Source organism: Grammomys surdaster, unplaced genomic scaffold (genome assembly GCF_004785775.1).
Source record: "Grammomys surdaster isolate TR1022 unplaced genomic scaffold, NIH_TR_1.0 578, whole genome shotgun sequence".
Classification (NCBI taxonomy): Eukaryota; Metazoa; Chordata; class Mammalia; order Rodentia; family Muridae; genus Grammomys; species Grammomys surdaster.
This window is the reverse complement of record NW_021604997.1, coordinates 133,684-146,408: the sequence shown is the minus strand read 5'-3', so window position 1 is coordinate 146,408 and position 12,725 is coordinate 133,684.

Genomic DNA, 12,725 nt, shown 5'->3' with positions numbered 1-12,725 from the left:
CAAGTCTGGGAAACCTAAAACCTTGCTAAGTCTCTCCTCCCCAACTATTGGCTATTGGCATCTTTATATACCAATTGGAATTAACTGGTGCCAGATTCTCAGAATCTTTGTGCTGACTCCAAAACTTAGCATTAGAATACAAATAGCATGTGTCTATTTTCACTCTTCTACATGTAGACCTACAATTAGAATAGTACCAGGTGTTGAAGATTTTTTCATTTTTTCTATTACATGTTTTTGGCTATTTTGTCCAAAACTGAGTGTCCATAGGCCTTTCAGTTTAATTCTCAGTTTTCAATCCTATTCCATTAATCTACCTGTATGGTATTGATATAAAAACAGACATATTTTTAATGGATGTAGCGTGAAATATTTTAAAAAGCAATCCACACTACCCTTGGCAAGGTATCAGTGAACAGGCTGACCTGATCTCAGCCCAGCAGACACTGTGAGCCAGAGCTCTGAAATGTTTCCACCTGGCTAGCTAAGTTCCCATTGCAGATCACTGCCATGCCAGCCACACCCTGCCAAATTCTCACAGCTAGTTGGGGTGTGCTTCTTGCAGCACTTTTCTCTCTGGAACCTAGTTGAGTCACCACATGAAGGAAAGCACCACAAAAACTTAGTTTATAATCAACAACACAATCACTGTGTGCAGTAATTAGCAACCTAACTTGTAACCTTTTCTAAGGTACAAATCCTCTGGTAGTGGATCCTGGGTAATCTGCCACCTGAACAAGTGACCTTCCCTACCTACATTTTGCCCTACATCCACTTTCCAATCCAAAAATCCCTCTCCTGCTTTCCCTCTTTCTCCTTCCAACCCGGCAGTCCCACCAATCTCCTAGTGATTGGTTCCTGGAAATTTTTATTCATTAGAGGAAGTTTTACCTGAAATCACCTGCATACATAATTCACTATTCATCCCAGGCTGCCCCTATTGGAGAAGCAGAATTAGCATCAAAATCTTAGAAGCAGGAGGAAAGGAAATGGGATATGTAGTTTCTGAGGGGAGGGGGTAGAAATGGGGAAACGGGATGACATCTGAAACATAAATAAATAAAATATCCAATAAAAAAAATAACAGCACCAGGACAATCCATAACAAATGAATAATAGTTGTAAGAACTACATTGTCAGGAGAGGAATAGAAGAAGAGAAGGGAGGGACTGAAACTAGGATATACTGTGAATAAAAAAATGAATTATGAGGAAAGAAAAAAAAACTTCCTATATGATCTCTGGTGGTTTAATCCACTTCTCACATTAAAACAATGAGGGAATTCAAAGTTCAAACCAGTATGATGTAGAAAATTCAAAACCTCTAAAGCCCTTTTGGAGTGTAGATGGAATCAGCCCTCTTATTGGTAATCCTAGACTGAGGCAAAATTATTAGTTATGAGTGGGAGGTCTCACAAAAGCAGATTTGGTATCCTTTTAATGTCCTGTGAGTTCTTCCCTGGCACCCACACATCAATTCATTGCCCAAAACTTCACACCAAGGGAAATCTTTTTATTTATCCTTACCTATAATTGTGTACCACCAAAGTGTCATTTATTATTACCACTGATTAGCCAGTACAGTGCCAAGACCAAGAGAGTAACCTCCTTACATCATTTTACAAAGTGCCCTTCTTGAAGTTTGAGTAATATTGGTGTGTGTCTGTGTGTGTGTGTGTGTGTATGTGTGTGTGTGTTTGTGAGGCCTGAATTTTCACCCTTTTAACCATTTAAAACACTCCAATGGTCAAACATATTCTAAATTTTGATTATGAGTAATCATTTAATCATTTGCTTTTTCAAAGGTCATAAAAGTCCATAGACAGTACAACTAGATTTTGCTACATATAAATTATGGTTCAATAAACCTGACTGAAATTTTAAGTTAAAATATTATCAACATTTTTAATTAATTAACTTATTTTTTATTTTATATCCATACTGAAGCTTCCCTTCCCTCCTTCTTCTTCTCTTCCCAGTCCCTCTCTCTTCACTTCTCCCTATCCTTCATTCCTCCCTTTCTCCTCAGAAAATGAGAGGCCTCTCATGGATATCAATATGCTGAGCATATCAAGTTGCAGTAGGACTGGGCAAATCTCCTATTGTGTAGAGCCAAGACACCCTGTTAGGGTAAAGGGATCCAAGCACAGGCACCAGAGTCAAAGACAGCCCCTGTTCTTGCTGTTTGGACTCTCAAATTAAGACCAAAATATGCAACTATTACATATGTGCAGAGGGTCTAGGTGTGTCCCATGAATGGTCTCTATCAGTTCAGTCTCTATGGGTCCTGGTAGGCCCAAATCAGTTGATGCTGTAGGTTTTCTTGTGATGTCTTTGGCTCATTCAGTCCTTCCTCTCCATATTCCACAGGATTCCCCAAACTCCAATTAATGTTTGGTTGTGGATCTCCATATCACTTCTCATCTGTTGCTAATTAAAGCCTCTCAGATGACAGTTATACTAGAGACATGTTTGGAAGTATAGCAGAATATCATTAATTTTTTTCAGTGGCAGGCTGTCTTTCTCTCATCACATGGGTCTCAAGCTGGGCCAGTCGTTTCCTCAATTTCTGGTCCATCTTTATCCTGCAACTCTTATAGGCAGGACAAATTGTGGGTCAAAGTTCTTGTGGCTGAGTTGGTGTTCTAATTCCTCCATTTAAAGTCTTTTATGGGTACAGGAGATGGACACTTCATGTTCCTTCTATGGTGTGTGTGGCAGTCTGTATATGCTAGGTCCAAAGTCTCCAAATCCACATTCTTCCAAACAAAAGCATCGTTAGTCCTTTTACATCAATACCCTACACCTTGGCACCAACTTCTATATTAGTTAAGGTGAACAGATACCATGATGAAGGGAACTCTAATAAAGGTTCTTTAATTGACACTTTCTTACAGTTGCAGAGGTTTAGTCCATTATCATCATGGCAGGAAGCATGGCAGTGTGCAGGCACACCTGCTACTGAGGGAGGAGCTAAGAGTTCCACATCTTGATTTGAACACAGCCAGAAGACTGTCTTCCAGGCAGTTAGGAGGGGGCTCTCAAAACCTACCCTCATAGTGACACTTCCTGCAACATGGCCACACCTACTCTAACAAGGTCACATCTCCTAAGAGTGCCATTCTTTAGGCCAAGCATATTTAAACTACCACAGTGATTGAAAGTTGTACTAAGTATAGTAGCTTGGGGTGGTACCTGTGACCTCTTAGACTTTGCATCGCATCTGTCTTGGCCCTAATGTCTCTTAGAGTCTCCTATGATAAATCAGGTATAATTATAATAGGTATAATTATAATTGCCTTTATATGTTTTCAATGAATAGCCTCATCTTGAAGAAGGTATTCTGAGAAAGGGGTGTTTAGTTGTGGCAAAGAAAATGACTCAAAGTCAATAATGGGTGCAAGTTGAGAGCCAAGTCTTCTGTCTGATGTGGCTCTCCAGATAGATGTCCAGACAGCTGAGCTCTTGCATAACAAAGCCTAGTCTTTTATTTGCATATCAGTTAAATCATCCACCCCATCTTCCATTTAGATCACACCATGAATAAGCATTTTGTTAACTTAACCCCTTGATTTTTAGAAAAGACAGCAAGAAATTTTTTAAAATGCAGCAATTGAACTCAGAGATATGCCTGCTTTTGTAAGCACCAACAATACTTTTAACTGGGTTGGATATGGCTAGACCTAAATTTGCTCTGTCCTAGACTGACCTTAAACTAAGAAATCTGCCTGTCTTTATATCTTTCTAACAAGCTGGTTAGTTAGTACAGTTGCCTTTGTTCTTTCAGGTCCATGAAGCCCCTCATACAACTCATATTGCATCCTCATATTTTGCATCACTGAGAAAATGTATAGTTTTGAACTCTCAATTTTAGATTTCTTTCCCACACCCTTAAGGACTTTTCTGAAGGTCACAGCATTCTCCACCTTGCAGATGAACACTAGATATACTCTTCCCTCCTGGTTTGATGCTATTTCTAATTATCATGGAGTCATTATCATGGCAGGAATAATATTTGCTGAAGAAGAAACATAAAGTAAATTATGTACATTATTTTATAGGAATAAGCCTTATGCCTATAAAAACGTATCAATACTCATGGAGATCCATGTCCTACTAGCTCTGATACAGGGGTGCGACCATGTCATGTCATCCATGTCCAGGCAGGATTCAGCATATGTTACTTAGTCCTTTTCCCTTGTAGTTTTTAATATTCTTTCTTTGTTCTGTATGTTTTAGGCTTTTGACTATTATGTAACCTGGGCTTGTCTTTTCTGGCCCAATCTATTTGGTGTTCTGAGTGTTTTTCACACTTTTATAGGCGTCTCATTCTTTAAGTTAGGAGAATATTCTATGATTTTTGAAAAAATTTTCTGGGTCTTTTAACTGCCTTTCTTTTGTTTGCTCTATTCTAGTATTCTTAGGATTGGTCTTCTAATACTGACCCAGGTTTCCTAAATATTTTGTGTCATGAGTTTTGTAGATTTGATACTCTTTGACTGATGTATTCATTTACTTCATCTTATCTTTATCCACTAAGATTCTCTCTTATTTCTCCTCTACTCTGTTCATAAAGTTCACCTTTATAGTTCCTGTTCAAATTACTAATTTTTTTCTTTCCAGAATTCCTTAAGTTCATTTTTTATTGATTTTGTTTCCAGTTTCAGGTCTTGATCAATTTTTTTTTCATTTCCTTTCACTGTGTGTGAGTTTGTGTGTATGTGTCTCTCTGTCTTTCTGTCTTTCTATATGTTCCATTCAATATTCAGGGCCTGCTGTAGTATAATATCTGGGCTCAAATAGAGATATATTTCCCTGGCTGTTATTTATTTCATTTGTATGCTGTTACCTTGGCTTCTGGATTAGGGGTGATTATTTGTCTAGATGATGGTTTCTTGATATGTCTCTCTTCACTTATTTTTCCTTGATTTCTATTTCTTCTCAGGCTTTTGAAGATGGGATTGCTGTGTATTGTCTGTTTTCTTGACATGTTCTGATGGTGTTTTCAGAAGGAAGACCTGCTAATGTTAGAGGCTAGAATACTGCAATGTGTTGAAGAAAGAAGATTGAAGGAGATCATTGAGATCCTTTGAGAACAAGATTAAAAAGAATGTTCAGACCATAGCACATTTCCTCCTAGAGAGCTGGAGATATGACTGGGGAGATTGTATCTCAGAAACATAAGGAGATGTGTGGAACTTCTGATTTCCCACTCATTTCCCTGGGAGGAACAGCCATTAGTTAGCAAGGGGTGCCTGGCGGAGTTAGGTTAGAGGTCAAAGCAACAATCCAGATGAGAAAAGTTAGAAGGGGGAGATCTGTGGGAGCCATAGAAGATGGAAGCAGGGTGGCAGGAAAAACTGTCACAGATGTTTTGCTGCAGAGCTGGTGATAAGACTGAGGAGTCAGATCTAAAGGAACAATGGAGGAAGAAATGGCCTGTGTACAATGTTGCTTGTTTTCTGGTAGGCTTGGACTATAGGTTAACAGGAGTGGCTTGGTGAATTTGGGGACTATGAAAATGCAATTAGTGGGAAAAGGAAAATTAGAAGTGGAAGACTGATCTTTTCCACAGTAGATGGGAGAGATCAGGAAAGGCTTTCCACAAAGTGTTCTGTTGCAAAATTTGAAATCTACCCAGTTAAGCTTCCAACCTTTGAAAGGGAATTAAAGAAAAGCTTAAGTCCAGTTATGATAGTACATGCCTTTAATTCCAATGTTAAAAAAGTAGAAGCATGTGGATCTCTAAATTCAAGGCGAGCCTGGTATGTAGAGCAAGTTCCAAGACTGTTAAGCTTAGGGTGAAAAGAAAACCACCAAAACCAGAAAGTTGGTGAAGAAGTAATTGAACAACAGCTATGTTTCAGCCACTGTAAGCAGCAGAACTAGACAGGTTTGGCCACGTGCTTCTAGATTTAGAGTTAAGGATAGAAGAAATGAATAATGGAATCTTCCTTTGTGATTACAGAAAATTACTGAGGCCAGCAGTGTGGCAAGCATGACCTCGCATGGGGGCCTAAAAGGGTCATGATGTGAAGTTGTAAAGGTGAATCCTGTATTGCTTTGGAGACCTCAAGAGATGAGAGTTGCCCTATTCTTAGGATATCTGCCAAGGACAGATGTCAACAGAGAGTGAAAACAGCCCAAGAGAAAAAATGTGCTGCAGCCAACAAATCTGAAAGGTGTTGAGACCTGAAGAATATGTTGAGATTGGACAGGAAGATGCAGAATTTGGAGTTCAACTAGCTACTTTATAGTCTTGCTTATGTCCTGTATATCTTCACTATCCTTCATTTACTCCATTTTGGAATGATAATATTTATCCTGTGCTATTATATTTTGGAAATATGTGATCTACTTTTTGAGTTTTGGTTAATAGGAGACTACAAGGGATTGCATGAATCTCAAAAGGGATGTTGAACTTTGAGTTTTAAAATGTTGTTGAGACTGTAGTAGATTATGGGTACCTTTAAAGTTAGACTAAGTGCACTTTGCATTATGTTGTTCCTATAAGCCTATGGAGAATGAGGTGAAATGTGGTCATTTGAATATGCAAGTCTCACATAGTCTTATGTGTTTGAAAGCTTGGCCCATAATCAGTGTACCTATTAGGAGGTATGGTGCCATTGTTGAGGCATTGTTGGAGGGCTGTCAGAATCTTCTGAAGCACCTTGTCACTTGCCTTCTTCCTCTAAGACAGTAAATGTTTTCCTTTCTAAGAGTTACCATGGTCATGGTGTTTCTACAGAAAAAGAAAACTATAACTAAGAGAATATGGAAACCTCTTCACTGAACCAAGCAAAATAATAGTCCAAGTCTAATTCATTATTTGTTAATTTTAAAGGCTTGCTAGGAAAATTGTCTCATGACACTGGGGAAAAATAAACAGTTTCATAGATACTCAACAGAAACATAAACTTTTCAAAAATACTAAGTAGACAATTTGTTATACCTCTACAAGGCAAAGATACATCGCAAAGAGAAAGGGTTCAAGTGAGAGTTGCTGATGCTTTAGTGGTTCTGTTTAACACTTCAAAACGTGTCAAGTGAGTAGCTCTAAGCAATCAGATCTTAAAGATTTTGAGAAAAAAAGGAGATTTGATTCCAGACACACCCCCACAATGCTTATCTCTTCATTTACTCTCCCTTGATATATTACATATATTCCAGTATATTACTGTAACAGTATCTCAGTGTCTGGAGTCAATGGCAGCTGAGTGGTGGGAATGATTTGCCAAAGAATTAAAGTTTAATTTTGTTTCTGATGCTATGATAAAATATTATGACTAAAGGCACACTAGAGGAGACAGGAGTTTATTGTAACTTTTTTAACTTCAGAAAAGGATACAGTCTAACAAGAGTAAAAGGTATAACATCAGCAAAAGCAGGAGCCCCATGTGAAAGGAAGGTTACACCAGGTCATTGCATCTACACACAGGACATGGCTGTGTGTCTGCCTTATTCCTAACCATTAGCCCAGAATTGAGCAGAATCAGGTTCAATTCCTGGTGAGTGCTTCTAGGAGATAACAGATTAAGTGATTAGGGGACAATATCCTGCACAGCTAAATTTAGATCCAGAGCTGGTGGTACACACCTTTAATCCCAGGAGACAATGGCAAACAGATCTTTGAGTTCAAGACCAGCCTGAGACAAAGCAGGTTCTAGATGAAGAAAATCTTAAATTCTGGTGTAGTGGTACACACATTTAAACCCAACATTACAGAAGAGAGAGAGAGCCATGCAGATCTCTGACTTCAAGGTCACTCTACAGAGCATGTTCCAGGAAAGCATAGGCAAAGAGGGTTGGAAAACAGAAAGCTGATAATAGAATAAGGAAGGCCATGTACCAGTCCCAGCAAAAAGTAGAACATGGCAGCTTCAGCCATATGGCTCTAGCTTTAGAGTGAAATACAGAAGTGATTGCTGGGACAATTGATGCTGGTTAGCTGGAGCTAGGAAATTAGCAGTGATTAAGAAGAGACCAGTATCAGTGAAGTAAAATTTTCTTGGAAGTGTTTTCTGAGAGTACATATAAACTGTGTTTGAGAGATAGCCAAGGTTGTACCTCATACCGGAGCTATACTTGGTAAAATGTCTGAGTCACCCAGGTAGAATTGATTTTGAAAGCATGAAGATATCATGAAAAGCAGCTGAGCCTTAGCACTTTTACAAGTCATGGAAGGTCATTGGTGAAAGTGCAGCCTCAGTTGCAGTTGAAGGCTCAAGATTGAGGGGTCATGCAAAGGATTTGAGGCTTAGCCCCATGAAGAGAGCCTATGAGAGGCTACTGTTGAAGCCTAGTTGCAACAAACGACCTCAGGATATTGGCAATGACAGAACCATGTGATGACCACCAAGAATAGTGATGGAAGTGGAATTGATCTACCTGAGCTACACACGACAAAGCTGGGGAAGTGATGCCAGCCATTACAAAGAGACTCAAAGATCATGTGTGGATTCCAGACATTGAAACAAGAAGCTGTAACTTTAAAGCTGCCTTAGACACCCCAATGTTTTTGGGATGCTGGATCCATGGGCTATATGCTGAGAAAAGGTACTAACAGGAAGTGGAACCATCCCAGTAGAAATAAGTTTGTCACAGTCAACGAAAATAAAAATGAGTTGGGAATCTGAAGACAGCTTTGACATCATCTATGGAGATGCGGAGTTTGGAGTTTGCCCAGCTGGTTTCCTGTCTTGCCTTGGGGATTAATTACAGTTAAGTGATAAGATCAATCTCAGAAGAGACTTTGAACTCTGGACTTTTAAGATTGTTGAAATTGCTATAGAATATGGAGGTTTTAGAAGTTGGAATAAATATATTTTGCATCATGCTATGTTTAGGTATGGCCCCCATAGACTCATATGTTTGGATAAGTCTATGGGGACCAGGAAGTGGAATGTGATGGTTTATATACACTTGGCCCAGGGAGTGGCATTTTTGCAGGTGTGGCTTTTGGGCATAGGCTTTAAGACTCTATTCCTAATTGTCTAGAAGCCACTGTTCTGTTGGCACCCTTCTGATGAAGATATAGAACTCTCAGCTCCTCCTGTGCCATGCTTGCCTAGATGCTGCCATGTTTCTGCTTTGATGATACTGGACTGACTCTCTGAACCTGTAATCCAGCCCCAATTAAATGTTGTCATTTAAAGGCTTGTTCAGAGCAATAAAATCCTAATTAAAACAACCTGTAGATAAGACTTTTACAATCCACATTCAAGTCTAGTGTTAACATAGGCATTAAATTAGTAATGTCACACAGTTCCCCAAGAGAAGCTCAAATAATGAGCTATGAATTGAAGCATGCTCTCCCTGAGGAAAAAAAATATTCACAAAACTCAGAAGAATTGCAATACTTACATGACTCACAAGATTGCAAGTGAAGGAAACAGTTGCCATGGGAAAGAAGATCCTTCAGCACAGCTTTGTTAAAGTTGCACAAAGAATACCAGAATGCTATTTTTGAAAAGTCACATGTAACAGAGCTCCAAAATTCAGAAGAGGCCTCTTATCTGTGGTAGCTTGACCTGAGGACATGAGATGGAAGGTGAACCTAGAGATTGGATTGAATTAATAACAAAGTGCAGAAAAAAATGAAAAAAGAGAAATAGAGTTCAATGTCTTTCTGCCCTGCTCCTTCTTAGGAAATACATTGCCACTTATATTACTCTACTGCTAAAAAAAACATTCAGTTGCTCCATTATCCTGTGATTTAAAAATAAATTCTACATATATGACCCTTGATGATGTGGTCCTTATTCTACCAGTAGAATTTGTGTACCTTGTGGAGAATATTCAACAATGCAATGTTTGCAGGCATGTTAACTTCTCATAACATGAAGGCCTAGATATTCTTATCATCTAGTATGAGATGTGAAGAATTAGTAAACACTCTACAAAGCCCAGGCAACTTCCCACAATGCAGCATTACCAAGCTCAAATTCCAACAGAGCTGAAAGTGAGAGATTCTGGATTATGTAGCATTTAATTCAGTTATGTAATTACAAAAACAAGTCAGAAAATATGTAGTAAGAGACTATTGAGTCTTAATAAATAAAATTTTTCAGCTAAAAAAAGATGTTTTTTATGCACTAATAACTCATTGTGGTTTTAATTTTCATTTTTATAGCAACTTACAATACTTTCCCCAATATGCTTTTTTATTTTAGTTTTTATTGGATATTTTATGTATTTACATTTCAAATGTTTCTCCTCTGGAATCCCCCTATCCCATCCTCACTCCCTCTGCTTCTATGAGGGTGCTCCCCCTTCCAAACACTCACACTGACCTCACCACCCTGGCAATCTACAACACTGGGGAATCTAGCCTTCACAGTACCAAGGGCCTCCCCTTCCATTGATTCCAGAAAAGGTCCTTTCAGTTCCTTTAGTCTTTCCCTTAACTCCTCCTTTGGTGTCCCTGTGCTCAGTCCAATGGTTGGCTTTGAGTATCCAGCTCTGTATTTATAAGGCTCTGGCAGAGCCTCTCAGGAGATAACTATAACAGGCTCCTGTCACGAAGTACTTCTTGACTTCTGCAATAGTGTGTGGGTTTGGTGTCTGTATATAGGATGGATCGCCCGGTGGGGCAGTCTCTTCCTTACATGTAGTCAAATTCATCTATTTTTTCTTTTATTAAACATTTTCTTCATTTACATTTCAAATGTTATCCTCTTTCCAGCTCTCCCATTCAGAATCCTCATCCCATCCCCTGAATCCCTGCCTCTATGAGGATACTTCCCCAACCACTCATTCCAGCCTTCTACCATGACATTTCCCTACACTATTTTTTTACCCCCTTTGGAATGAATGCTTTTGATATGTTTCCAATGGTTTGAGGAAAACTGTGAGATACCAGGCCAGTAGATTTCTTAATGGGTGGGGTATCTTAAGGCCAAGCCAGATAATACTTCAGTCTCCAGAAACAGTGTGATGGAAAGAGAATCCAAGTCCTGAGCATTGTACTCTGACCTCGAAATGCATCTTATAGCAAGTTTTAAAATAATCAAGAGTGCACCATATAAAGAAATGGACATTCATTCTAAATATTTATTTTTATTTAAATTAAAAGTTTTGAATATGGTGACCTTGAACTCCTTGCTTCCTGAGTGTTGGAATAAAATGCATGTGTAAAAATGTCTGACAAAATTGAATATTAAAAACAAAATGTTATATTTATTGTTTGTATGTGTGTAGAGATGGAAGATTTCTGAACTATTCCCAGGTGAAGTCCTTCTTGTAAAGTTGAGTCAAATCAGTTTTAATTTTGAGCTCATCTAAGTCAGGTGTCTGGGAGCTAAAATCTAAGAATGAACTATTTCCAGTGGTTCTGTGCAGAGCATGTTCATGTAGATTCCTACAATGTGCCTCACAGGATGTATACATAAGCTAAAGATACTTGTGGCCAGTCATGTGGATATGAGTTTGATCCACCAGACCTACGTGAAAGAAGAGAACTAATCCTGCAAGTTTATTTCTGACTACTACTCATCGGGTGGGAATATGTATCAATCCATATTTGTATATGTGTATATATGTATATGTATATGTATGTGTATGTATATATGTATATATGTAATTTTTAATAATTTTTTTAAAAACTGAAGGACTGTACTCTCTTCATTGCATCAGAGATCATTTTTGAAATGTATTCTTATTTTATTGGATATTTTATTTATTTATATTTCAGATGTCATTTCCTTTCCCCATTTACCCTCCCTGGCACCAAAACATCATCCCACTTCCTCCTTTTTGCTTTTATACCATTTTAATTAGATGCATGTATTAAGGTCAGTTCTAGGCTTAGGGTCTAGCAATACAATAGATGTGAATAGTCAAGGAACAACCAAGACAATAAACACAAATAGTCACCAAACATGCTAGGCATTAAACGCAATTATGTGAACACTCTCATGATCACTGTTTCTAAGGGCTTATCAGGATGACCAAAATATCTGAGCCTATGCTTTCCTTTCACCTATGCGTAAGTATGCCTAGTTGTAGAGTGTCATAGATACTCAGCAGAAAGTTCCTTGATATCCATTTTTTTTAGAAAAATTTAAAATAAAAAAATAAAAAGAACAATATTTAAATAAATTTGTGGTGTATGGAGATATATCTCCCCCTTTATTATTTTATGAAGATACTATTTTAAAGTTCCATGGGCCTGTATCACATTCTCTTGTCCTTGAAAATTATAAGGATTCCCTGTAATATGGGTACTGTTAAATTGCTGCTAAAAAGTCTCAAATGTTCAACTAGGATAGCCAGTTCCATTAACTGGTGTTTTTTATTGTTTGCTTGTTTTTCTCTTCTTTATTTTTTTATTATTAGTTACTTTACTCATCTACATTTCAGATGTTATGGCCTTTCCCAATCTCCCCCCCACCAGAAACCCCTTAACCCATCCTCCTTCCTTCTATTTCTATGAGGTTGTGCTCCCACCCATCCACCCACTCCTACCACCCCACTCTTGAATTTATTTCTAGTTGTTTGTCTGTGCAGATGCTTAGTGATTATCTCAAGCCCTTCTCACAAAATGACTTAAACTTTGGTTAGATTTGAATAATTTTTTGATATAATATGTTTTTAAAAAAGCTTTCTGAAGCAAACTCCATGATTTTAATGTAATCTTTCCTTCTAAAATAGTTACAATTTCCACCTTGTTTTGATATTTCAACCCTGAATGATTTAAGATGCTACATTGAACTTGGAGTGTAAGTT